We start from the raw sequence: 25663 nt of genomic DNA, 5'->3' as shown, positions 1-25663 counted from the left end.
AAAACTCTAATTTTCTTTTGAAGCTTCAATCTTTACACGTTAAAATGGTCTAGCACAAAATAGGTTCCTTTATTGAGGATTTTTCATTCAAATATTCAATCTTTAGTCATTAAAATACTCTTCGGGACTTCATAGGTAACTCGAATAAGTTAAACTCAATACTCTCATTTTCTTTCAAAGATTCAATCTTTATATGCTAAAAACATATAGTGACATAATAGGTACCTTGATTGAGATAATTTCATTCAAAGATTCAATCTTTACTCATTAGAACACTCTTCGTGATGTCAACGAGAACTCGAATAACTTTAACTCAAAACTCCCATTTCTTTTCAAATATTCTATCTTTATACACTAAAATGGTCTAGTGACATAATAGGTAACTTAATTGAGATAATTTCATTTAAAGATTCAATATTTACTCTTTAATAAACTCTTCGGGACGTCACAGGGAACTCGAATAAGTTTAACACAAAACACTCATTTTCTTTCAAAGATTCAATCTTTATACATTAAAAGGTTGTACTGGCATAATAAGTACCTCTATTGAGATAATTTCATTCAAAGATTCAATCTTTACTCATTAAAACACTCTTCGGGACGTCACAGGGAACTCGAATAAGTTCAACGCAAAACTTTCATTTTCTTTCAAAGATTCAATCTTTATACATTAAAAAGGTCTAGTAACATAATAGGTAACTCTGTTAAGGTATTTTCATTCAAGGATTCAATCTTTAGTCATTAAAACACTTTTCATGATTTCCTAGGTAACTCGAATAAGTTAAACTCAAAACTCGCATTTTTTTCAATGATTCAATCATTTTACATTAAAAAGGTCTAGTGACATAATAAGTACCTTGATTGAGATAATTTGAATCAAAGATTCAATCTTTACTCATTAAAACACTCTTCGTGACTTCAAAGGGAGCTCGAATAACTTTAACTCAAAACTCTCATTTCTTTTCAAAGATTCAATCTTTATATAATAAAAATTTCTAGTGACTTAATAAGTACCGTGATTGAGGTAATTTCATTCAAAGATTCAATCTTTATTCATTAAAACACTCTTCGGAATGTCAAAAGGAACTCGAATAAGTTTAACTCAAAACTCTAATTTTTTTTCGAATATTCAATCTTTATACATCAAAAAGATCTAGTAACATAATAGGTTCCTTTATTAAGGAATATTCATTTGAAGATTCAATCTTTAGTCATTAAAACACTCTTCGCGACTTCATAGGTAACTCGAATAAGTTAAACTCAATACTCTCATTTTTTTCAAAGATTCCATCTTTATACATTAAAAAGGTCTACTGACATAATAGGTACATTGATTGAGATAATTTCGTCCAAAGATTTAATCTTTACTCATTAAAACACGCTTCGTGACGTCAAAGGGAACTCAAATAACTTTAACTCACAACTCGTAATTCTTTACAAATATTCAATCTTTATACATTAAAAAGGTCTAGTGACTTAATAGGTACCTTGATTGAGGTAATTTCATTCAAAGATTCAATATTTACTCTTTAAAACACTCTTCGGGACGTCGCAGGGAACTCGAATATGTTTAACTCAAAACTCTCATTTTCTTTCAAATATTAAAACTTTATACATTAAAAAGGTCTAGTGACATAATAAGTACCTCTATTGAGGAAATTTCATCTAAGGATTCAATCTTTACGCGTTAAAACACTATTCGGGACGTCATAGGGAACTCAGATAGGTTTAACTCATAACGCTCATTTCTTTTTAAAGATTCAATCTTTATATATAAAAGGTCCTGGGATAAAATAAGTCCCTTGATTCAGGTAATTTCAATCAAAGATTCAATCTTTACTCATTGAAATACTCTTCGGGATGTCATAGGGAACTCGAATAAGTTTAACTCAAAACATTCATTTTCTTTCCAATATTCAATCTTTATACATTAAAAAGGTCTAGTAACAGAATAGGTACCTTTACTAAGGTATTTTAATTCAAAGATTCAATATTTAGTCATTAAAACACTGTTCACAACTTCATAGGTAAATCGAATAAGTTAAACTCAGAACTATCATTTTATTCCAAAGATTCAATCTTTAGACATTAAAAAGGTATAGTAACATAATAGGTACCTTTATTGAGGTGTTTTCATTCAAAGATTCAATTTTATTCATTAAAACACTCTTCGCGACTTCATAGGTAACTCGAATAAGTTAAACTCAAAACTCTTATTTTCTTTCAAAGATTCAATCTTTGTACATTAAAAAGGTCTAGTAACATAATAGATACCTTGATTGAGATAATTACATTCAAAGATTCAATGTTTACTCATTAAAACACTATTTGGGACGTTACAGGGAACATGAATAAGTTTAACTCAAAACTCTCATTTTCTTTCAAAGATACAATCTTTGTACCTTAAAAAGGTCTACTAACAAAATAAGTACCTTTATTGAGGTATTTTCATTCAAAGATTCAATCTTTAGTCATTAAAACACTCTTCGCAACTTCATAGGTAACTCGAATAAGTTGAACTCAAACTCTAATGTTCTTTCAAAGATTCAATCTTTAAACATTAAAAAGGTTTAGTGACAGAATATGTACCTTGATTGAGGTAATTTCATTCAAAGATTCAATCTTTACTAATAAAAACACTCTTCGTGACGTCAAATGGAACTTGAATAACTTTAACTCGAAACACTCATTTCTTTTCAAAACGTCAATCTTTATAAATTTAAAAGGTCTAGTGATGTAATAGCTACCTTGATTGAGGTAATTTCATTCAATGATTCAATCTTTACTCATTCAAACACTCTTCGGGACGTTACAGGGAACTCGAATAAGTTTAACTCAAAAATCTCATTTTCTTTCAAAGATTCAGTCTTTATACATTAAAAAGGTCCAGTTACAGAATTGGTACCTTTATTGTGGTATTTTCTGTCATTAAAACACTCTTCGCGATTTCATAGGTAACTCGAATAAGTTAAACTCAAAACACTCATTTTCTTTTAAAGATTTAATCTTTATACATTACAAAGGCCTAGTGGTAGAATAGGTACCTTGATTAAGGTAATTTCATTCAATGATTCAATCTTTACTCATTAAAACACTCTTCGTGACGTCAAAGGGAACTCGAATAACTTTAACTCAAAACTCTCATTTCTTTTCAAAGATTCAATCTTTATACATTAAAGAGGTCTAGTGACATAATAGGTACCTAGATTGAGGTAATTTCATACAATGATTCAATCTTTACTCATTAAGACACTCTTTAGTACGTCACAGGGAACTCGATCAAGTTTAACTCAAAACTCTTATTTTTTTCAAACATTCAATCTTTATATATTAAAAAGGTCTAGTAACAAAATAGGTACCTTTATTGAGGTATTTTCATTCAAAGATTCAATCTTCAGTCATTAAAACACTCTTCGCGACTTCATAGGCAACTCGAATAAGTTAAACTCAAAACTCTCATTTTCTTTCAAAGATTCAATCTTTATACATTAGAAAGGTCTAGTAACATAATAGCTACCTTGATTGAGATAATTTCACTCAAAAATTTAATCTTTTCTCATTAAAAACCCTCTTCGTGACTTCAAAGGGAACTCGAATAACTTTAACTCCAAACTCTCATATCTTTTCTAAGATTCAATCTTAATACATTAAAAAGGTCTAGTGACATAATAGGTACCTTGATTGAGGTAATTTCATTCAAAAATTCAATCTTTACTCAAAAAAACACTCTTCGTGACATCAAAGGGAACTCGAATAACAATAACTCCAAACTCTCATTTCTTTTCAAAGATTCAATCTTTATACATTAAAATGGTTTAGTGACATAATCAATACCTCTATTGAGGTAATTTCATTCAAAGATTCAATCTTTACTCATTAAAACACTTTTCCGGACGTCACCCGGAACCCGAATAAGTTTTACTCAACACTCGCATTTTCTTTCCAAGATTCATTCTTTATACATTAAAAACGTCTAGTAACGTAACTCAAAACTCTCATTTTTATTTAAAGATTCAATCTTCTGTCATTAAAACAGTATTCGTGACTTCTTAGGTAACTCGAATAACTTGAACTCAAAACACTCATTTTCTTCCAAAGATTAAATTTTTATAGATTAAAAAGGTCCAATGATATAATAGGTTCCTTGATTGAAATAATTTCATTCAAAGATTCAACCTTCACTCAGTAAAACACTCTTCATGACGTCAAAGGGAACTCGAATAACTTTAACTCAAAACTCTCATTTCTTTTCAAACATTCAATCTTTATATATTAAAATGATCTTGTGACATAATAGGTACCCTGATTGAGGTAATTTCATTCAAAGATTCTATCTTTCATCATTAAAACTGTCTTCGGGACGTCTCAAGGAACTCAAATATGTTTAAACTCAAAACTCTCATTTTCATTCAAATATTCATTCAAATATTCAATCTTTAGTCATTAAAATACTCTTCGGGACTTCATAGGTAACTCGAATGAGTTAAACTCAATACTCTCATTTTCTTTCAAAGATTCAATCTTTATATGTTAAAAAGGTCTAGTGACATAATAGGTACCTTGATTGAGATAATTTCATTCAAAGATTCAATCTTTACTCATTAAAACTTTCTTCGTCACGTTAAAGATAACTCGAATAATTTTAACTCAAAACTCCTATTTCTTTTCAAATATTCTATATTTATACACTAAAACGGTCTAGTGACATTAGAGGTACCTTAATTGAGATAATTTCTTTTAAAGATTCAATATTTACTCTTTAATAAACTCTTTGGGACGTCACAGGGAACTCAAATAAGTTTAACTCAAAACACTCATTTTCTTTCAAAGATTCAATCTTTATACTTTAAAAGGTTGTACTAGCATAATAAGTACCTCTATTGAGATAATTTCATTCAAAGATTCAATCTTTACTCATTAAAACACTTTTCGGGACGTCACAGGGAACTCGAATAAGTTCAACTCAAAACTCTCATTTTCTTCCAACGATTCAATCTTTATACATTAAAAAGGTCTAGTAACATAATAGGTAACTTTGTTAAGGTATTTTCATTCAAAGATTCAATCTTTAGTCATTAAAACACTCTTCGCGATTTCTTAGGTAACTCGAATAAGTTAAACTCAAAACTCGCATTTTTTTCAATGATTCAATCTTTTTACATTAAAAAGGTCTAGTGACATAATAAGTACCTTGATTGAGATAATTTCAATCAAAGATTCAAACTTTACTCATTAAAACACTCTTCGTGACTTCAAAGGGAGCTCGAATAACTTTAACTTAAAACTCTTACTTCTTTTCAAAGATTCAATCTTTATACAATAAAAATTTCTAGTGACTTAATTGGTACCTTGATTGGGGTAATTTCATTCAAAGATTCAATCTTTATTCATTAAAATACTCTTCGGGATGTCTAAAGGAACTCGAATAAGTTTAACTCAAAACTCTAATTTTCTTTCAAAGATTTAATCTTTATACATCAAAAATATCTAGTAACAGAATAGGTTCGTTTATTGAGGAATTTTCATTTGAAGATTCAATCTTTAGTCATTAAAACACTCTTCGCGACTTCATAGGTAACTCAAATAAGTTAAACTCAATACTCTCATTTTTTTCAAAGATTCCATCTTTATACATTAAAAAGGTCTACTGACATAATAGGTACATTGATTGAGATAATTTTGTTCAAAGATTCAATCTTTACTTTTTAAAACACGCTTCGTGACGTCAAAGGAAACTCAAATAACTTTAACTCGAAACTCGTAGTTCTTCACAAATATTCAGTCTTTATACATTAAAAAGGTCTAGTGACATAATAGGTACCTTGATTGAGGCAATTTCATTCAAAGTTTCAATATTTACTCTTTAAAACACACTTCGGGACGTCGCAGGGAAATCGAATATGTTTAACTCAAAACTCTCATTTTCTTTCAAAGATTATACCTTTATACATTAAAAAGGTCTAGTGACATAATAAGTACCTCTATTGAGGTAATTTCATACAAAGATTCAATCTTTACTCGTTAAAACATAATTCGGGACGTCATAGGAAACTCGGATAGGTTTAACTCATAACGCTCATTTCTTTTTAAAGATTCAGTCTTTATATATAAAAGGTCCTGGGACAAAATAAGTCCCTTGATTCAGGAAATTTCAATCAAAGATTCAATTTTTACTCATTGAAATACTCTTCGGGATGTCATAGGGAACTCGAATAAGTTTAACTCAAAACAGTCATTTTCTTTCCAAGATTCAATCTTTATACATTAAAAAGGTCTAGTAACGTAATAGGTACCTTTACTAAGGTATTTTCATTCAAAGATTCATTATTTAGTCATTAAAACACTGTTCACGACTTCATAGGTAAATCAAATAAGTTAAATTCAGAACTATCGTTTTATTCCAAAGATTCAATCTTTAGACATTAAAAAGGTCTAGTAACATAATATGTACCTTTATTGAGTTGTTTTCAGTCAAAGATTCAGTCTTTATTCATTAAAACACTCTTCGGGATGTCTAAAGGAACTCGAATAAGTTTAACTCAAAACTCTAATTTTCTTTCAAAGATTCAATCTTTATACATCAAAAAGATCTAGTAACATAATAGGTTCCTTTATTGAGGAATTTTCATTTGAAGATTCAATCTTTAGTCATTAAAACACTCTTCGCTACTTCATAGGTAACTCGAATAAATTAAACTCAATACTCTCATTTTTTTCAAAGATTCCATCTTTATACATTAAAAAGGTCTACTGACATAAAAGGTACATTGATTGAGATAATTTCGTTCAAAGATTCAATTTTTACTCATTAAAACACGCTTCGTGACGTCAAAGGGAACTCAAATAACTTTAACACAAAACTCGTAGTTCTTCACAAATATTCAATCTTTATACATTAAAAAGGTCTAGTGACATAATAGGTACCTTATTTGAGGTAATTTCATTCAACGATTCAGTATTTACTCTTTAAAACACTCTTCGGGACATCGCAGGGAACTTGAATATGTTGAACTCAAAACTCTCATTTTCTTTCAAAGATTAAACCTTTATACATTAAAAAGTTCTAGTGACATAATAAGTACCTCTATTGAGGTAATTTCGTACAAAGATTCAATCTTTACGCGTTAAAACACTATTCGGGACGTCATAGGGAACTCGGATAGGTTTAACTCATAACGCTCATTTCTTTTCAAAGATTCAATCTTTATATATAAAAGGTCCGGGGACAAAATAAGTCCCTTGATTCTGGTAATTTCAATCAAAGATTCAATCTTTACTCATTGAAATACTCTTCGGGATGTCATAGGGAACTCGAATAGGTTTAACTCAAAACAGTCATTTTCTTTCCAAGATTCAATCTTTATACAATAAAAAGGTCTAATAACGTAATAGGTACCTTTACTAAGGTACTTTTATTCAAAGATTCATTATTTAGTCATTAAAACACTGTTCACGATTTCATAGGTAAATCGAATAAGTTAAACTCAGAACTATCATTTTATTCCAAAGATTCAATCTTTAGACATAAAAAAGGTCTAGTAACATAATATGTACCTTTATTGAGGTGTTTTCATTCAAAGATTCAATCTTTATTCATTAAAACACTCTTTGCAACTTCATAAGTAACTCGAATAAATTAAACTCAAAACTCTTATTTTTTTTCAAAGATTCAATCTTTATACATTAAAAAAGTCTAGTGACATAATAGCTTCCTTGATTGAGGTAATTACATTCAAAGATTCAATATTTACTCATTAAAACACTCTTTGAGACATTACAGGGAACATAAATAAGTCTAACTCAAAACTCTCATTTTCTTTCAAAGATACAATCTTTATACATTAAAAAGGTCTACTAACCAAATAAGTACCTTTATTGAGATATTTTCATTCAAAGATTCAATCTTTAGTCATTAAAACACTCTTCGCAACTTCATAGGTAACTCGAATAAGTTGAACTCAAAACTCTCATGTTCTTTCAAAGATTCAATCTTTATACATTAAAAAGGTTTAGTGACAGAATAGGTACCTTGATTAAGGTAATTTCATTCAAAGATTCAATCTTTACTCATTAAAACACTCTTCGTGACGTCAAAGGGAACTTGAATAACTTTAACTCGAAACACGCATTTCTTTTCAACACGTCAATATTTATAAATTTAAAAGGTCTAGTGATGTAATAGCTACCTTGATTGAGGTAATTTCATTCAATGATTCAATCTTTACTCATTAAAACACTCTTCAGTACGTCACAGGGAACTCGATCAAGTTTAACTCAAAAATCTCATTTTCTTTCAAAGATTCAATCTTTATACATTAAAAAGGTCTAGTAACAGAATTGGTACCTTTATTGTGGTATTTTCAGTCATTAAAACACTCTTCGCGATTTCATAGGTAACTCGAATAAGTTAAACTCAAAACACTCATTTTCTTTCAAAGATTCAATCTTTATACATTACAAAGATCTAGTGGTAGAACAGGTACCTTGATTGAGGTAATTTTATTCAAAGATTCAATCTTTACTCATTAAAACACTCTTCCTGACGTCAAAGGGAACTCGAATAACTTTAACTCAAAACTCTCATTTTTTTTCAAAGATTCAATCTTTATACATTAAAGAGGTCTAGTGACATAATAGGTACCTTGATTGAGGTAATTTCATGCAATGATTCAATCTTTACTCATTAAAACACTCTTCAGTACGTCACAGGGAACTCGATCAAGTTTAACTCAAAACTATCATTTTTTTCAAAGATTCAATCTTTATACATTAAAAAGGTCTAGTAACAAAATAGGTACCTTTATTGAGGTATTTTCATTCAAAGATTCAATATTCAGTCATTAAAACACTCTTCGTGACTTCATAGGCAACTCGAATAAGTTAAACTCAAAACTCTCATTTTCTTTCAAAGATACAATCTTTATACATTAGAAAGTTCTAGTAACATAATAGCTACCATGATTGAGATAATTTCACTCAAAAATTCAATTTTTTCTCATTAAAAACCCTCTTCGTGACTTCAAAGGGAACTCGAATAACTTTAACTCCAAACTCTCTTTTCTTTGTAAGATTCAATCTTAATACAGTAAAAAGGTCTACTGACATAATAGGTACCTTGATTGAGGTAATTTCCTTTAAAAATTCAATCCTTACTCAATAAAACATTCTTCGTGACGTCAATGGGAACTCGAATAACTTTAACTCCAAACTCTCATTTCTTTTCAAAGATTCAATCTTTACACATTAAAAAGGTCTAGTGACATAATCAGTACCTCTATTGAGGTAATTTCATTCAAGGATTCAATCTTTACTCATTAAAACACTTTTCCGGACGTCACACGGAACTCGAATCAGTTTAACTCAAAACTCTCATTTTCTTTCCAAGATTCAATCTTTATACATTAAAAACGTCTAGTAATGTAACTCAAAACTCTCATTTTCATTCAAAGATTCAATCTTCTGTCATTTAAACAGTATTCGTGACTTCTTAGGTAACTCGATTAAGTTGAACTCAAAACACTCATTTTCTTCCAAAGATTTAATTTTTAGACATTAAAAAGGTCTAATGACATAATAGGTTCCTTGATTGAGATAATTTCATTCAAAGATTTAATCTTCACTCAGTAAAACACTCTTCGTGACGTCAAAGGGAACTCGAATAACTTTAACTCAAAACTCTCATTTCCTTTCAAACATTCAATCTTTATACATTAAAATGATCTTGTGACATAATAGGTACCCTGATTGAGGTAATTTCAATCAACGATTCTATCTTTCATCATTAAAACATTCTTCGGGACGTCTCAGGGAACTCAAATATGTTTAACTCAAAACTCTAATTTTCTTTCAAAGCTTCAATCTTTATACGTTAAAACGGTCTGACACATAATTGGTTCCTTTATTAACGAATTTTCATTCAAATATTCAATCTTTAGTCATTAAAATACTCTTCGGGACTTCATAGGTAACTCGAACAAGTTAAACTCAATACTCCCATTTTCTTTCAAAGATTCAATCTTTATATGTTTAAAAGGTCTAGTGACATAATAGGTACCTTGATTGAGGTAATTTCATTCAAAGATTCAATCTTTACTCATTAAAACAATTTTTGTGACGTCAAAGGGAACTTGAATAACTTTAACTCCAAACTCTCATTTCTTTTCTAAGATTCAATCTTAATACAGTAAAAAGGTCTGGTGAAATAATAGGTACCTTGATTGAGGTAATTTCCTTCAAAAATTCAATCCTTACTCAATAAAACATTCTTCGTGACGTCAAAGGAAACTCGAATAACTTTAACTCCAAACTCTCATTTCTTTTCGAAGATTAAATCTTTATACATTAAAAAGGTCTAGTGACATAATCTGTACCTCTATTGAGGTAATTTCATTCAAAGATTCAATCTTTACTCATTAAAACACTTTTCCGAACGTCACACGGAACTCGGATAAGTTTAACTCAAAACTCTCATTTTCTTTCCAAGATTCAATCTTTATACATTAAAAACGTTTAGTAACGTAACTCAAAACATTCATTTTCTTTCAAAGATACAATCTTTATACATTAAAAAGGTCTACTAACAGAATAAGTATCTTTATTGAGGTATTTTCATTCAGAGATTCAATCTTTAGTCATTAAAACACTATTCGCAACTTCATAGGTAACTCGAATAAGTTGAACTCAAAACTCTCATGTTCTTTCAAAGATTCAGTCTTTATACATTAAAAAGGTTTAGTGACAGAATAGGTACCTTGATTGAGGTAATTTCATTCAAAGATTCAATCTTTACTCATTAAAACACTCTTCGTGACGTCAAAGGGAACTGGAATAACTTTAACTCGAAACACTCATTTCTTCTCAAAACGTCAATCTTTATAAATTAAAAAGGTCTAGTGATGTAATAGTTACCTTGATTGAGGTAATTTCATTCAATGATTCAATCTTTACTCATTAAAACATTCTTCGGGACGTTACAGGGAACTCGAATAAGTTTAACTCAAAAATCTCATTTTCTTTCAAAGATTCAATCTTTATACATTAAAAAGGTCTAGTAACAGAATTGGTACCTTTATTGTGGTATTTTCAGCCATTAAAACACTCTTCGCGATTTCATAGGTAACTCGAATAAGTTAAATTCAAAACACTCATTTTCTTTCAAAGATTCAATCTTTATACATTACAAAGGTCTAGTGGTAGAATAGGTACCTTGATTGAGGTAATTTCATTCAAAGATTCAATCTTTACTTATTAAAACACTATTCGTGACGTCAAAGGGAACTCGAATAACTTTAACTCAAAACTCTCATTTCTTTTCAAAGATTCAATCTTTATACATTAAAGAGGTCTAGTAACATAATAGGTAGCTTGATTGAGGTAATTTCATACAATGGTTCAATCTTTACTCATTAGGACACTCTTCAGTACGTCACAGGGAACTCGATCAAGTTTAACTCAAAACTCTCATTTTTTTCAAATATTCAATCTTTATACATTAAAAAGGTCTAGTAACAAAATAGGTACATTGATTGAGATAATTTCGTTCAAAGATTCAATCTTTAGTCATTAAAACACGCTTCGTGACGTCAAAGGGAACTCAAATAACTTTAACTCAAAACTCGTAGTTCTTCACAAATATTCAATCTTTATACATTAAAAAGTTCTAGTGACATAATAGGTACATTGATTGAGGTAATTTCAATCAAAGATTCAATATTTACTCTTTAAAACACTCTTCGGGACGTCGCAGGGAACTCGAATATGTTTAACTCAAAACTCTCATTTTCTTTCAAAGATTAAACCTTTATACATTAAAAAGGTCTAGTGACATAATAAGTACCTCTATTGAGGTAATTTCATCTAAAGATTCAATCTTTATGCGTTAAAACACTATTCGGGACGTCATAGGGAACTCGGATAGGTTTAACTCATAACGCTCACTTCTTTTAAAGATTCAATCTTTATATATAAAAGGTCCTGGGACAAAATAAGTCCCTTGATTCAGGTAATTTCAATCAAAGATTCAATCTTTACTGATTGAAATACTCTTCGGGATGTCATAGGGAACTCGAATAAGTTTAACTCAAAACAGTCATTTTTTTTCCAAGATTCCAACTTTATACATTAAAAAGGTCTAGTAACATAATAGGTACCTTTACTATGGTATTTTAATTCAAAGATTCATTATTTAGTCATTGAAACACTGTTCACGACTTCATAGGTAACTCGAATAAGTTAAATTCAGAACTTTCATTTTATTCCAAAGATTCAATCTTTAAACATTAAAAAGGTCTAGTAAGATAATAGGTACCTTTATTGAGGTATTTTCAATCAAAGATTCAATCTTTATTCATTAAAATACTCTTCGCGACTTCATAGGTAACTCGAATAAGTTAAACTCAGAACTCTCATTTTTTTCAAACATTCAATCTTTATACATTAAAAAGGTCTAGTAACAAAATAGGTACCTTTATTGAGGTATTTTCATTCAAAGATTCAATCTTCAGTCATTAAAACACTCTTCGCGACTTTATAGGCAACTCGAATACGTTAAACTCAAAACTCTCACTTTCTTTCAAAGATTCAATCTTTGTACATTAGAAAGGTCTAGTAACATAATAGCTACCTTGATTGAGATAATTTCACTCAAAAATTCAATCTTTTCTCATTAAAAACCCTCTTCGTGACTTCAAAGGGAACTCGAATAACTTTAACTCCAAACTCTCATTTCGTTTCTAAGATTCAATCTTAATACATTAAAAAGGTTTAGTGACATAATAGGTACCTTGATTGAGGTAATTTCATTCAAAAATTCAATCTTTACTCAATAAAACACTCTTCGTGACTTCAAAGAGAACTCGAATAACTTTAACTCCAAACTCTCATTTCTTTTCAAAGATTCAATCTTTATACATTAAAAAGATATAGTGACATAATCAGTACCTCTATTGAGGTAATTTCATTCAAAGATTCAATCTTTACTCATTAAAACACTTTTCCGGACGTCACACGGAACTCAAATCAGTTTAACTCAAAACTCTCATTTTCTTTTCAAGATTCTAACTTTATACCTTAAAAACGTTTAGTAACGTAACTCAAAACTCTCATTTTTATTTAAAGATTCAATCTTCTGTCATTAAAACAATATTCGTGACTTCTTATGTAACTCGAATAAGTTGAACTCAAAACACTCATTTTCTTCCAAAGATTTAATTTTTGTACATTAAAAAGGTTTAATGACATAATAGGTTCCTTGATTGAGATAATTTCATTCAAAGATTCAATTTTCACTCAGAGGGAACTCGAATAACTTTAACTCAAAACTCTTATTTCTTTTCGAACATTCAATCTTTATACATTAAAATGATCTTGTGACATAATAGGTACCCTGATTGAGGTAAAATAGTCTTCCGGACGTCTCAGGGAACTCAAATATGTTTAACTCAAAACTCTAATTTTCTTACAAAGCTTCAATCTTTATACGTTAAAACGGTCTAGCACATAATAGGTTCCTTTATTGAGGAATTTTCATTCAAATATTCAATCTTTAGTCATTAAAATACTCTTCGGGACTTCATAGGTAACTCGAATAAGTTAAACTCAATACTCTCATTTTCTTTCAAAGATTCAATCTTTATATGTTAAAAAGGTCTAGTGACATAATAGGTACCTTGATTGAGATAATTTCGTTCAAAGATTCAATCTTTACTCATTAAAACACTGTTCGTGACGTCAAACAGAACTCGAATAACTTTAACTCAAAACTCCCATTTCTTTTCAAATATTCTACCCTTATACACTAAAACGGTCTAGTGACATAATAAGTACCTTAATTGAGATAATTTCATTTAAAGATTAAATATTTTCTCTTTAATAAACTCTTCGGGACGTTACAGGGAACTCGAATAAGTTTAACTCAAAACACTCATTTCCTTTCAAAGATTCAATCTTTATACTTTAAAAGGTTGTACTGGCATAATAAGTACCTCTATTGAGATAATTTCATTCAAAGATTCAATCTTTAGTCATAAAAACACTCTACGGGACGTCACGGGGAACTCGATTAAGTTCAACTCAAAACTCTCATTTTCTTTCAAAGATTCAATCTTTATATTTCAAAAAGATCTAGTAACATAATAGGTAACTTTGTTATGGTATTTTCATTCAAAGATGCAACCTTTAGTCATACAAACACTCTTCGCGACTTCATAGGTAACTCGAATAAGTTAAACTCAATACTCTCATTTTTTTCAAAGATTCCATCTTTATACATTAAAAAGGTCTACTGACATAATAGGTACATTGATTGAGATAATTTCGTTCAAAGATTCAATCTTTACTCATTAAAACACGCATCGGGATGTCAAAGGAAACCCAAATAACTTTAACTCAAACCTCATAGTTCTTTACAAATATTCAATCTTTATACATTAAAAAGGTCTAGTGACATAATAGGTACCTTGATTAAAGTAATTTTATTCAAAGATTCAATATTTACTCTTTAAAACACTTTTCGGGATGTCACAGGGAACTCGAATATGTTTAACTCAAAACTTTCATTTTCTTTCAAAGATTAAACCTTTATACATTAAAAAGGTCTAGTGACATAATAAGTACCTCTATTGAGGTAATTTCATCTAAAGATTCAATTTTTACGCGTTAAAACACTATTCGGGACGTCATAGAGAACTCGGATAGGTTTAACTCCTAACACTCATTTCTTCTTAAAGATTCAATCTTTATATATAAAAGGTCCTCGGACAAAAAAAGTCCCTTGATCCTAGTAATTTCAATCAAAGATTCAATCTTTATTCATTGAAATACTCTTCGGGATGTCATAGGGAACTCGAATAAGTTTAACTCAAAACAGTCATTTTCTTTCCAAGATTCAATCTTTATACATTAAAAAGGTCTACTAACATAATAGGTACCTTTACTAAGGTATTTTCATTCAAAGATTCATTATTTAGTCATTAAAACACTGTTCATGACTTCATAGGTAAATCGAATAAGTTAAACTCAGAACTATCATTTTATTCCAAAGATTCAATCTTTAGACATTAAAAAGGTCTAGTAACATAATAGGTACCTTTATTGAGGTGTTTTCATTCAAAGATTCAATCTTTAATCATTAGAACACTCTTCGCGACTTCATAGGTAACTCGAATAAGTTAAACTCAAAACTCTCATTTTCTTTCAAAGATTCAATCTTTGTACATTAAAAAGGTCTAGTGGCATAATAGATACCTTGATTGAGGTAATTACATTCAAAGATTCAATATTTACTCATTAAAACACTATTTGGGACGTTATAGGGAACATAAATAAGTTTAACTCAAAACTCTCACAGGGACACTCCTTTAATGTATTAAGACACTCATTAAAACACGCTTCGCGATTTCTTAGGTAACTCGAATAAGTTAAACTCAAAACTCGCATATTTTTCAATGATTCAATCTTTTTACATTAAAAAGGTCTAGTGACATAATAAGTACCTTGATTGAGATAATTTGAATCAAAGATTCAATCTTTACTCATTAAAACACTCTTCGTGACTTCAAAGGGAGCTCGAATAACTTTAACTCAAAACTCTGATTTCTTTTCAAGGATTCAATCTTTATACAATAAAAATTTCTAGTGATTTAATAGGTACCTTGATTGAGGTAATTACATTAAAAGATTCAATCTTTATTCATTAAAACACTCTTCGGGATGTCTAAAGGAACTCGAATAAGTTGAACTCAAAACTCTAATTTTCTTTCAAAGTTTCAATCTTTATACATCAAAAAGATCTAGTAACATAATAGGTTCCTTTATTGAGGAATTTTCATTTGAAGATTCAATCTTTAGTCATTAAAACACTCTTCGCGACTTCATAGGTAACTCGAATAAGTTAAACTCAATACTCTCATTTTTTTCAAAGATTCCATCTTTATACATTAAAAAGGTCTACTGAAATAATAGGTACATTGATTGAGATAATTTCGTTCAAGGATTTAATCTTTACTCATTAAAACACGCTTCGTGACGTCAAAGGGAACTCAAATAACTTTAACTCAAAACTCGTAGTTCTTCACAAATATTCAATCTTTGTACATTAAAAAGGTCTAGTGACATAATAGGTACCTTGATTGAGGTAATTTCATTCAAAGATTCAATATTTACTCTTTAAAACACTCTTCGGGACGTCGCAAGGAACTCGAATATGTTTAACTCAAGACTCTCATTTTCTTTCAAAGATTAAACCTTTATACATTAAAAAGGTCTAGTGACATAATAAGTACCTCTATTGAGGTAATTTCATACAAAGATTCAGCCTTTACGCATGAAAACACTACTCGGGACGTCATAGGGAACTCGGATAGGTTTAACTCATAACGCTCATTTCTTTTTAAAGAGTCAATCTTTATATATAAAAGGTCCTGGGACAAAATAAGTCCCTTGATTCAGGTAATTTCAATCAAAGATTCAAACTTTACTCATTGAAATACTCTTCGGGATGTCATAGGGAACTCGAATAAGTTTAACTCAAAACAGTCATTTTCTTTCCAAGATTCAATCTTTACACATTAAAAAGGTCTGTTAACGTAATAGGTACCTTTACTAGGGTATTTTAATTCTAAGATTCATTATTTAGTCATTAAAACACTGTTCACGACTTCATAGATAAATCGAATAAGTTAAATTCAGAACTATCATTTTATTCCAAAGATTCAATCTTTAGACATTAAAAAGGTCTAGTAGCATAATAGGTACCTTTATTGAGGTGTTTTCATTCAAAGATTCAATCTTTAGTCATTAAAACACACTTCGCGACTTCATAGGTAACTCGAATAAGTTAAACTCAAAACTCTAATTTTCTTTCAAAGATTTAATCTTTGAACATCAAAAAGGTGTAGTGACATAATAGATACCTTGATTGAGGTAATTACATTCAAAGATTCAATATTTACTCGTTAAAACACTATTTGGGATGTTACAGGGAACATGAATAAGTTTAACTCAAAACTCTCATTTTCTTTCAAAGATACAATCTTTATACATTAAAAAGGTCTACTAACAAAATAAGTACCATTATTGAGGTTTTTTCATTCGAAGATTCAATCATTAGGCATGAAAACACTATTCACAACTTAATAGGTAACTCGAATAAGTTGAACTCAAAACTGTCATGTTCTTTCAAAGATTCAATCTTTATACATTAAAAAGGTTTAGTGACAGAATTGGTACCTTGATTGAGGTAATTTCATTCAAAGATTCAATCTTTATTCATTAAAACACTCTTCGTGACGTCAAAGGGAACTTGAATAACTTTAACTCCAAACACTCATTTCTTTTCAAAACGTCAATCTTTATAAATTAAAAATGTCTAGTGATGTAATGGCTACCTTGATTGAGGTAATTTCATTCAATGATTCAATCTTTACTCATTAAAACACTCTTCGGGACGTTACATGGAACTCGAATAAGTTTAACTCAAAAATCTCATTTTCTTTCAAAGATTCAATCTTTATACATTCAAAAGGTCTAGTAACAGAATTGTACCTTTATTGTGGTATTTTCAGTCATTAAAACACTCTTCGCGATTTCATAGGTAACTCGAATAAGTTAAACTCAAAACACTCATTTTCTTTCAAAGATTCAATCTTTTTACATTACAAAGGTCTAGTGGCAGAATAGGTACCTTGATTGAGGTAATTTCATTCAAAGATTCAATCTTTACTCATTAAAACACTCTTCGTGACGTCAAAGGGAACTCGAATAACTTTAACTCAAAACTCTCATTTCTTTTCAAAGATTCAATCTTTATACATTAAAGAGGTCTAGTGACATAATAGGTACCTTGATTGAGGTAATTTCATAAAATGATTCAATCTTTACTCATTAAGACACTATTCAGTACGTCACAGGGAACTCGATCAAGTTTAACTCAAAACTCTCATTTTTTTCCAACATTCAATCTTTATACATTAAAAAGGTCTAGTAACAAAATAGGTACCTTTATTGAGATAATTTCACTCAAAAATTCAATATTTTCTCATTAAAAACCCTCTTCGTGACTTCAAAGGGAACTCGAATAACTTTAACTCCAAACTCTCATTTCTTTTCTAAGATTTAATCTTAATACATTAAAAAGGTCTAGTGACATAACAGGTACCTTGATTGAGGTAATTTCATTCAAAAATTCAATCTTTACTCAATAAAACACTCTTCCTGACTTCAAAGGGAACTCGAATAACTTTAACTCCAAACTCTCATTTCTTTTCTAAGATTCAATCTTAATACATTAAAAAGGTCTAGTGACATAATAGGTTCCTTGATTTAGATAATTTCATTCAAAGATTCAATTTTCACTCAGTAAAACACTCTTCGTGACGTCAAAGGGAACTCGAATAACTTTAACTCAAAACTCTCATTTCTTTTCAAACATTCAATCTTTATACATTAAAATGATCCTGTGACATAATAGGTACCCTGATTGAGGTAATTTCATTCAAAGATTCTATCTTTTATCATTAAAACAGTCTTCGGGACGTCTCAGGGAACTCAAATATGTTTAACTCAAAACTCTAATTTTCTTTCGAAGTTTCAATCTTTACACGTTAAAATGGTCTAGCACATAATAGGTTCCTTTATTGAGGATTTTTCATTCTAATATTCAATCTTTAGTCATTAAAATACTCTTCGGGACTTCATAGGTAACTCGAATAAGTTAAACTCAATACTCTTATTTTTTCTTTCAAAGATTCAATCTTTATATGCTAAAAACGTATAGTGACATAATAGGTACCTTGATTGAGATAATTTCGTTCAAAGATTCAATCTTTACTCATTAGAACACTCTTCGTGACGTCAAAGAGAACTCGAATAACTTTAACTCAAAACTCCCATTTCTTTTTAAACTCGAATAACGGTCTAGTGACATAATAGGTAACTTAATTGAGATAATTTCATTTAAAGATTCAATATTTACTCTTTAATAAACTCTTCGGGACGTCACAGGGAACTCGAATAAGTTTAACTCAAAACACTCATTTTCTTTCAAAGATTCAATCTTTATACATTAAAAGGTTGTACTGGCATAATAAGTACCTCTATTGAGATAATTTAATTCAAAGATTCAATCTTTACTCATTAAAACACTCTTCGGGACGTCAAAGGGAACTCGAATAAGTTCAACTCAAAACTTTCATTTTCTATCAATGATTCAATCTTTAAACATTAAAAAGGTCTAATAACATAATAGGTAACTTTGTTAAGTTATTTTCATTCAAAGATTCAATCTTTAGTCATTAAAACACTCTTCATGATTTCTTAGGTAACTCGAATAAGTTAAACTCAAAACTCGCATTTTTTTCAATGATTCAATCTTTTTACATTAAAAAGGACTAGTGACATAATAAGCTCCTTGATTGAGATAATTTGAATCAAATATTCAATCTTTACTCATTAAAACACTCTTCGTGACTTCAAAGGGAGCTTGAATAACTTTAACTCAAAACTCGCATTTCTTTTCAAAGATTCAATCTTTATATAATAAAAATTTCTAGTGACTTAATAGGTACCTTGATTGAGGTAATTTCATTCAAAGATTCAATCTTTACTCATTAAAACACTCTTCGGAATGTCAAAAGGAACTCGAATAAGTTTAACACAAAACTCAAATTTTCGTTCGAATATTCAATCTTTATACATCAAAAAGATCTAGTAACATAATAGGTTCCTTTATTGAGGAATTTTCATTTGAAGATTCAATCTTTAGTCATTAAAACACTCTTCGCGACTTCATAGGTAACTCGAATAAGTTAAACTCAATACTCTCATTTTTTCAAAGATTCCGTCTTTATACATTAAAAAGGTCTACTGACATAATAGGTACATTGATTGAGATAATTTCGTTCCAAGATTCAATCTTTACTCATTAAAACACGCACCGTGACGTTAAAGGGAACTCAAATAACTTCAACTCAAAACTCGTAGTTCTTTACAAATATTCAATCTTTGTACATTAAAAAGGTCTTGTGACATAATAGGTACCTTGATTGAGGTAATTTCATTCAAAGATTCAATATTTACTCTTTAAAACACTCTTCGGGACGTCGGAGGAAACTCAAATATGTTTAACTCAAAACTCTCATTTTCTTTTAAATATTAAAACTTTATACATTAAAAAGGTCTAGTGACATAATAAGTACCTCTATTGAGGTAATTTCATCTAAAGATTCAATCTTTTCGCGTTAAAACACTATTCGGGACGTCATAGGGAACTCGGATAAGTTTAACTCATAACGCTCATTTCTTTTTAAAGATTCAATCTTTATATATAAAATGTCCTGGGACAAAATAAGTCCCTTGATTCAGGTAATTTCAATCAAAGATTCAATCTTTACTCATTGAAATACTCTTCGGGATGTCATAGGGAACTCGAATAAGTTTAACTCAAAACAGTCATTTTCTTTCCAAGATTCAATCTTTATACATGAAAAAGGTGTAGTAACATAATAGGTACCTTTACTAAGTTATTTTAATTCAAAGATTCATTATTTAGTCATTAAAACACTGTTCACGACTTCATAGGTAAATCGAATAAGTTAAACTCAAAACTATCATTTTATTCCAAAGATTCAATCTTTAGACATTAAAAAGGTATAGTAACATAATAGGTACCTTTATTGAGGTGTTTTCATTCAAAGATTCAATCTTTATTCAATAAAACACTCTTCGCGACTTCATAGGTAACTCGAATAAGTTAAACTCAAAACTCTCGTTTTCTTTCAAAGATTCAATCTTTGTACATTAAAAAGGTCTAGTAACATAATAGATACCTTGATTGAGGTAATTACATTCAAAGATTAAATGTTTACTCATTAAAACACTATTTTGGACGTTACAGGGAACATGAATAAGTTTAACTCAAAACTCTCATTTTCTTTCAAAGATATAATCTTTATACATTAAAAAGGTCTACTAACAAAATAAGTACCTTTATTGAGGTATTTTCATTCAAAGATTCAATCTTTAGTCATTAAAACACTCTTCGCAACTTCATAGGTAACTCGAATAAGTTGAACTCAAAACTCTCATGTTCTTTCAAAGATCCAATCTTTATACATTAAAAAGGTTTAGTGACAGAATAGGTACCTTGATTGAGGTAATTTCATTCAAAGATTCAATCTTTACTCATTAAAACACTCTTCGTGACGTCAAATGGAACATGAATAACTTTAACTCGAAACACTCATTTCTTTTCAAAACGTCAATCTTTATAAAAGCTACCTTGATTGAGGTAATTTCATTCAATGATTCAATCTTTCCTCATTAAAACACTCTTCGGGACGTTACAGGGAACTCGAATAAGTTTAACTCAAAAATCTCATTTTCTTTCAAAGATTCAATCTTTATACATTAAAAAGGTCCAGTTACAGAATTGGTACCTTTATTGTGGTATTTTCAGTCATTAAAACACTCTTCGCAATTTCATAGGTAACTCGAATAAGTTAAACTCAAAACACTCATTTTCTTTTAAAGATTTAATCTTTGTACATTACAAAGGTCTAGTGGTAGAATAGGTACCTTGATTGAGGTAATTTCATTCAATGATTCAATCTTTACTCATTAAAACACTCTTCTTGACGTCAAAGGGAACTCGAATAACTTTAACTCAAAACACTCATTTCTTTTCAAAGATTCAATCTTTATACATTAAAGAGGTCTAGTGACATAATAGGTACCTTGATTGAGGTAATTTCATACAATGATTCAATCTTTACTCATTAAGACACTCTTCAGTACGTCACAGGGAACTCGATCAAGTTTAACTCAAAACTCTTACTTTTTTCAAACATTCAATCTTTATACATTAAAAAGGTCTAGTAACAAAATAGGTACCTTTATTGAGGTATTTTCATTCAAAGATTCAATCTTCAGTCATTAAAACACTCTTCGCGACTTAATAGGCAACTCGAATAAGTTAACCTCAAAACTCTCATTTTCTTTTAAAGATTCAATCTTTATACATTAGAAAGGTCTAGAAACATAATAGCTACCTTGATTGAGATAATTTCAATCTTTTCTCATTAAAAACTCTCTTCGTGACTTCAAAGGGAACTCGAATAACTTTAACTCCAAACTCTCATTTCTTTTCTAAGATTTAATCTTAATACATTAAAAAGGTCTAGTGACATAATAGGTACCTTGATTGAGGTAATTTCATTCAAAACTTCAATCTTTACTCAAAAAAACACTCTTCGTGACATCAAAGGGAACTCGAATAACTTTAACTCCAAACTCTCATTTCTTTTCAAAGATTCAATCTTTATACATTAAAATGGTTTAGTGACATAATCAGTACCTCTATTGATGTAATTTCATTCAAAGATTCAATCTTTATTCATTAAAACACTCTTTGGGATGTCTAAAGGAACTCGAATAAGTTTAACTCAAAACTCTAACTTTCTTTCAAAGATTCAATCTTTATACATCAAAAAGATCTAGTAACATAATAGGTTCCTTTATTGAGGAATTTTCATTTGAAGAGTCAATATTTAGTCATTAAAACACTCTGTGCGACTTCATACGTAACTCAAATAAGTTAAACTCAATATTCTCATTTTTTTAAAAGATTCCATCTTTATACATTAAAAAGGTCTACTGACATAATAGGTACATAGATTGAGATAATTTCGTTCAAAGATTCAATCTTTACTCATTAAAACACGCTTCGTGACGTCAAACGAAACTCAAATAACTTTAACTCAAAACTCGTAGTTCTTCACAAATATTCAGTCTTTATACATTAAAAAGGTCTAGTGACATAATAGGTACCTTGATTGAGATAATTTCATTCAAAGATTCAATATTTACTCTTTAAAACACACTTCGGGACGTCGTAGGGAACTCGAATATGTTTAACTCAAAACTCTCATTTTCTTTCAAAGATTATACCTTTATACATTAAAAAGGTCTAGTGACATAATAAGTACCTCTATTGAGGTAATTTCATACAAAGATGCAATCTTTACGCGTTAAAACACAATTCAGGACGTCATAGGAAACTCGGATAGGTTTAACTCATAACGCTCATTTCTTTTTAAAGATTCAATCTTTATATATAAAAGGTCCTGGGACAAAATAAGTCCATTGATTCAGGTAATTTCAATCAAAGATTCAATTTTTACTCATTGAAATACTCTTCGGGATGTCACAGGGAACTCGAATACGTTTAACTCAAAACAGTCATTTTCTTTCCAAGATTCAATCTTTATACATTAAAAAGGTCCAGTAACGTAATAGGTACCTTTACTAAGGTATTTTCATTCAAAAGATTCATTATTTAGTCATTAAAACACTGTTCACGACTTCATAGGTAAATCGAATAAGTTAAATTCAGAACTATCATTTTATTCCAAAGATTCAATCTTTAGACATTAAAAAGGTCTAGTAACATAATAGGTACCTTTATTGAGGTGTTTTCATTCAAAGATTCAATCTTTATTCATTAAAACACTCTTCGGGATGTCTAAAGGAACTCGAATAAGTTTAACTCAAAACTCTAATTTTCTTTCAAAGATTCAATCTTTATACATCAAAAAGATCTAGTAACATAATAGGTTCCTTTAGTGAGGAATTTTCATTTGAAGATTCAATCTTTAGTCATTAAAACACTCTTCGCGACTTCATAGGTAACTCGAATAAGTTAAACTCAATACTCTCATTTTTTTCAAAGATTACATCTTTATACATTAAAAAGGTCTACTCACATAATAGGTACATTGATTGAGATAATTTCGTTCAAAGATTCAATCTTTACTCATTAAAACTTGCTTCGTGACGTCAAAGGGTACTCAAATAACTTTTACACAAAACTCGTAGTTATTCACAAATATTCAATCTTTACTCATTAAAATACTCTTCGGGATGTCACAGCGAACTCGAACAAGTTTAACTCAAAATAGTCATTTTCTTTCCAAGATTCAATCTTTATACATTAAAAAGGTCTAGTAATGTAATAGGTACCTTTACTAAGGTATTTTCATTCAAAGATTCATTATTTAGTCATTAAAACACTGTTCACGACTTCATAGGTAAATCGAATAAGTTAAACTCAGAACTATCATTTTATTCCAAAGATTCAATCTTTAAACATTAAAAAGGTCTAGTAACATAATAGGTACCTTTATTGAGGTGCTTTCATTCAAAGATTCAATCTTTAATCATTAAAACACTCTTCGCGACTTCATAGGTAACTCGAATAAGTTAAACTCAAAACTCTCATTTTCTTTCGAAGATTCAATCTTTGTATATTGAAAAGGTCTAGTGACATAATAGATACCTTGATTGAGGTAATTACATTCAAAGATTCAATATTTACTCATTAAAACACTATTTGGGACGTTACAGGGAACATGAATAAGTTTAACTCAAAACTCTCATTTTCTTTCAAAGATACAATCTTTATACATTAAAAAGGTCTACTAAAAAAATAAGTACCTTTATTGAGGTATTTTCATTCAAAGATTCAATCTTTACTCATTAAAACACTATTCGCAACTTCATAGGTAACTCGAATAAGTTGAACTCAAAACTCTCATGTTCTTTCAAAGATTCAATCTTTATACATGAAAAAGGTTTAGTGACAGAATAGGTACCTTGATTGAGGTAATTTCATTCAAAGATTCAATCTTTACTCATTAAAACACTCTTCGTGACGTCAAAGGGAACTTGAATAACTTTAACTCGAAACACTCATTTCTTCTCAAAACGTCAATCTTTATAAATTGAAAAGGTCTAGTGATGTAATAGCTACCTTGATTGAGGTAATTTCATTCAATGATTCAATCTTTACTCATTAAAACACTCTTCGGGACGTTATAGGGAACTCGAATAAGTTTTACTCAAAAATCTCATTTTCTTTCAAAGATTCAATCTTTATACATTAAAAAGGTCTAGTAACAGAGTTGGTACCTTTATTGTGGTATTTTCAGTCATTAAAACACTCTTCCCGATTTCATAGGTAACTAGAATAAGTTAAACTCAAAACACTCATTTTCTTTCAAAGATTCAATCTTTATACATTACAGAGGTCTAGTGGAAGAATAGGTACCTGGATTGAGGTAATTTCATTCAAAGATTCAATCTTTACTCATTAAAACACTCTTCGTGATGTCAGAGGGAACTCGAATAACTTTAACTCAAAACTCTCATTTCTTTTCAAAGATTCAATCTTTATACGTTAAAGAGGTCTAGTGACATAATAGGTACCTTGATTAGGTAATTTCATACAATGATTCAATCTTTACTCATTAAGACACTCCTCAGTACGTCACAGGGAACTCGATCAAGTTTAACTCAAAACTCTCATTTTTTTCAAACATTTAATCTTTATACATTAAAAAGGTCTAGTAACAAAATAGGTACCTTTATTGAGGTATTTTCATTCAAAGATTCAATCTTCTGTCATTAAAACATTCTTCGCGACTTCATCGGCAACTCAAATAAGTTAAACTCAAAACTCTCATTTTCTTTCAAAGATTCAATCTTTATACATTAGAAAGGTCTATTAACATAATAGCTACCTTGACTGAGATAATTTCACTCAAAAATTAAATCTTTTCTCATTAAAAACCCTCTTCGTGACTTCAAAGGGAACTCGAATAACTTTAACTCC

This window comes from Cornus florida, unplaced genomic scaffold, assembly GCF_030987335.1.
Source record: "Cornus florida cultivar Cherokee Brave unplaced genomic scaffold, ASM3098733v1 CherokeeBrave_3.0.0_Hap2_Chr03, whole genome shotgun sequence".
Classification (NCBI taxonomy): Eukaryota; Viridiplantae; Streptophyta; class Magnoliopsida; order Cornales; family Cornaceae; genus Cornus; species Cornus florida.
Note: the sequence above shows the minus strand (reverse complement) of the source record.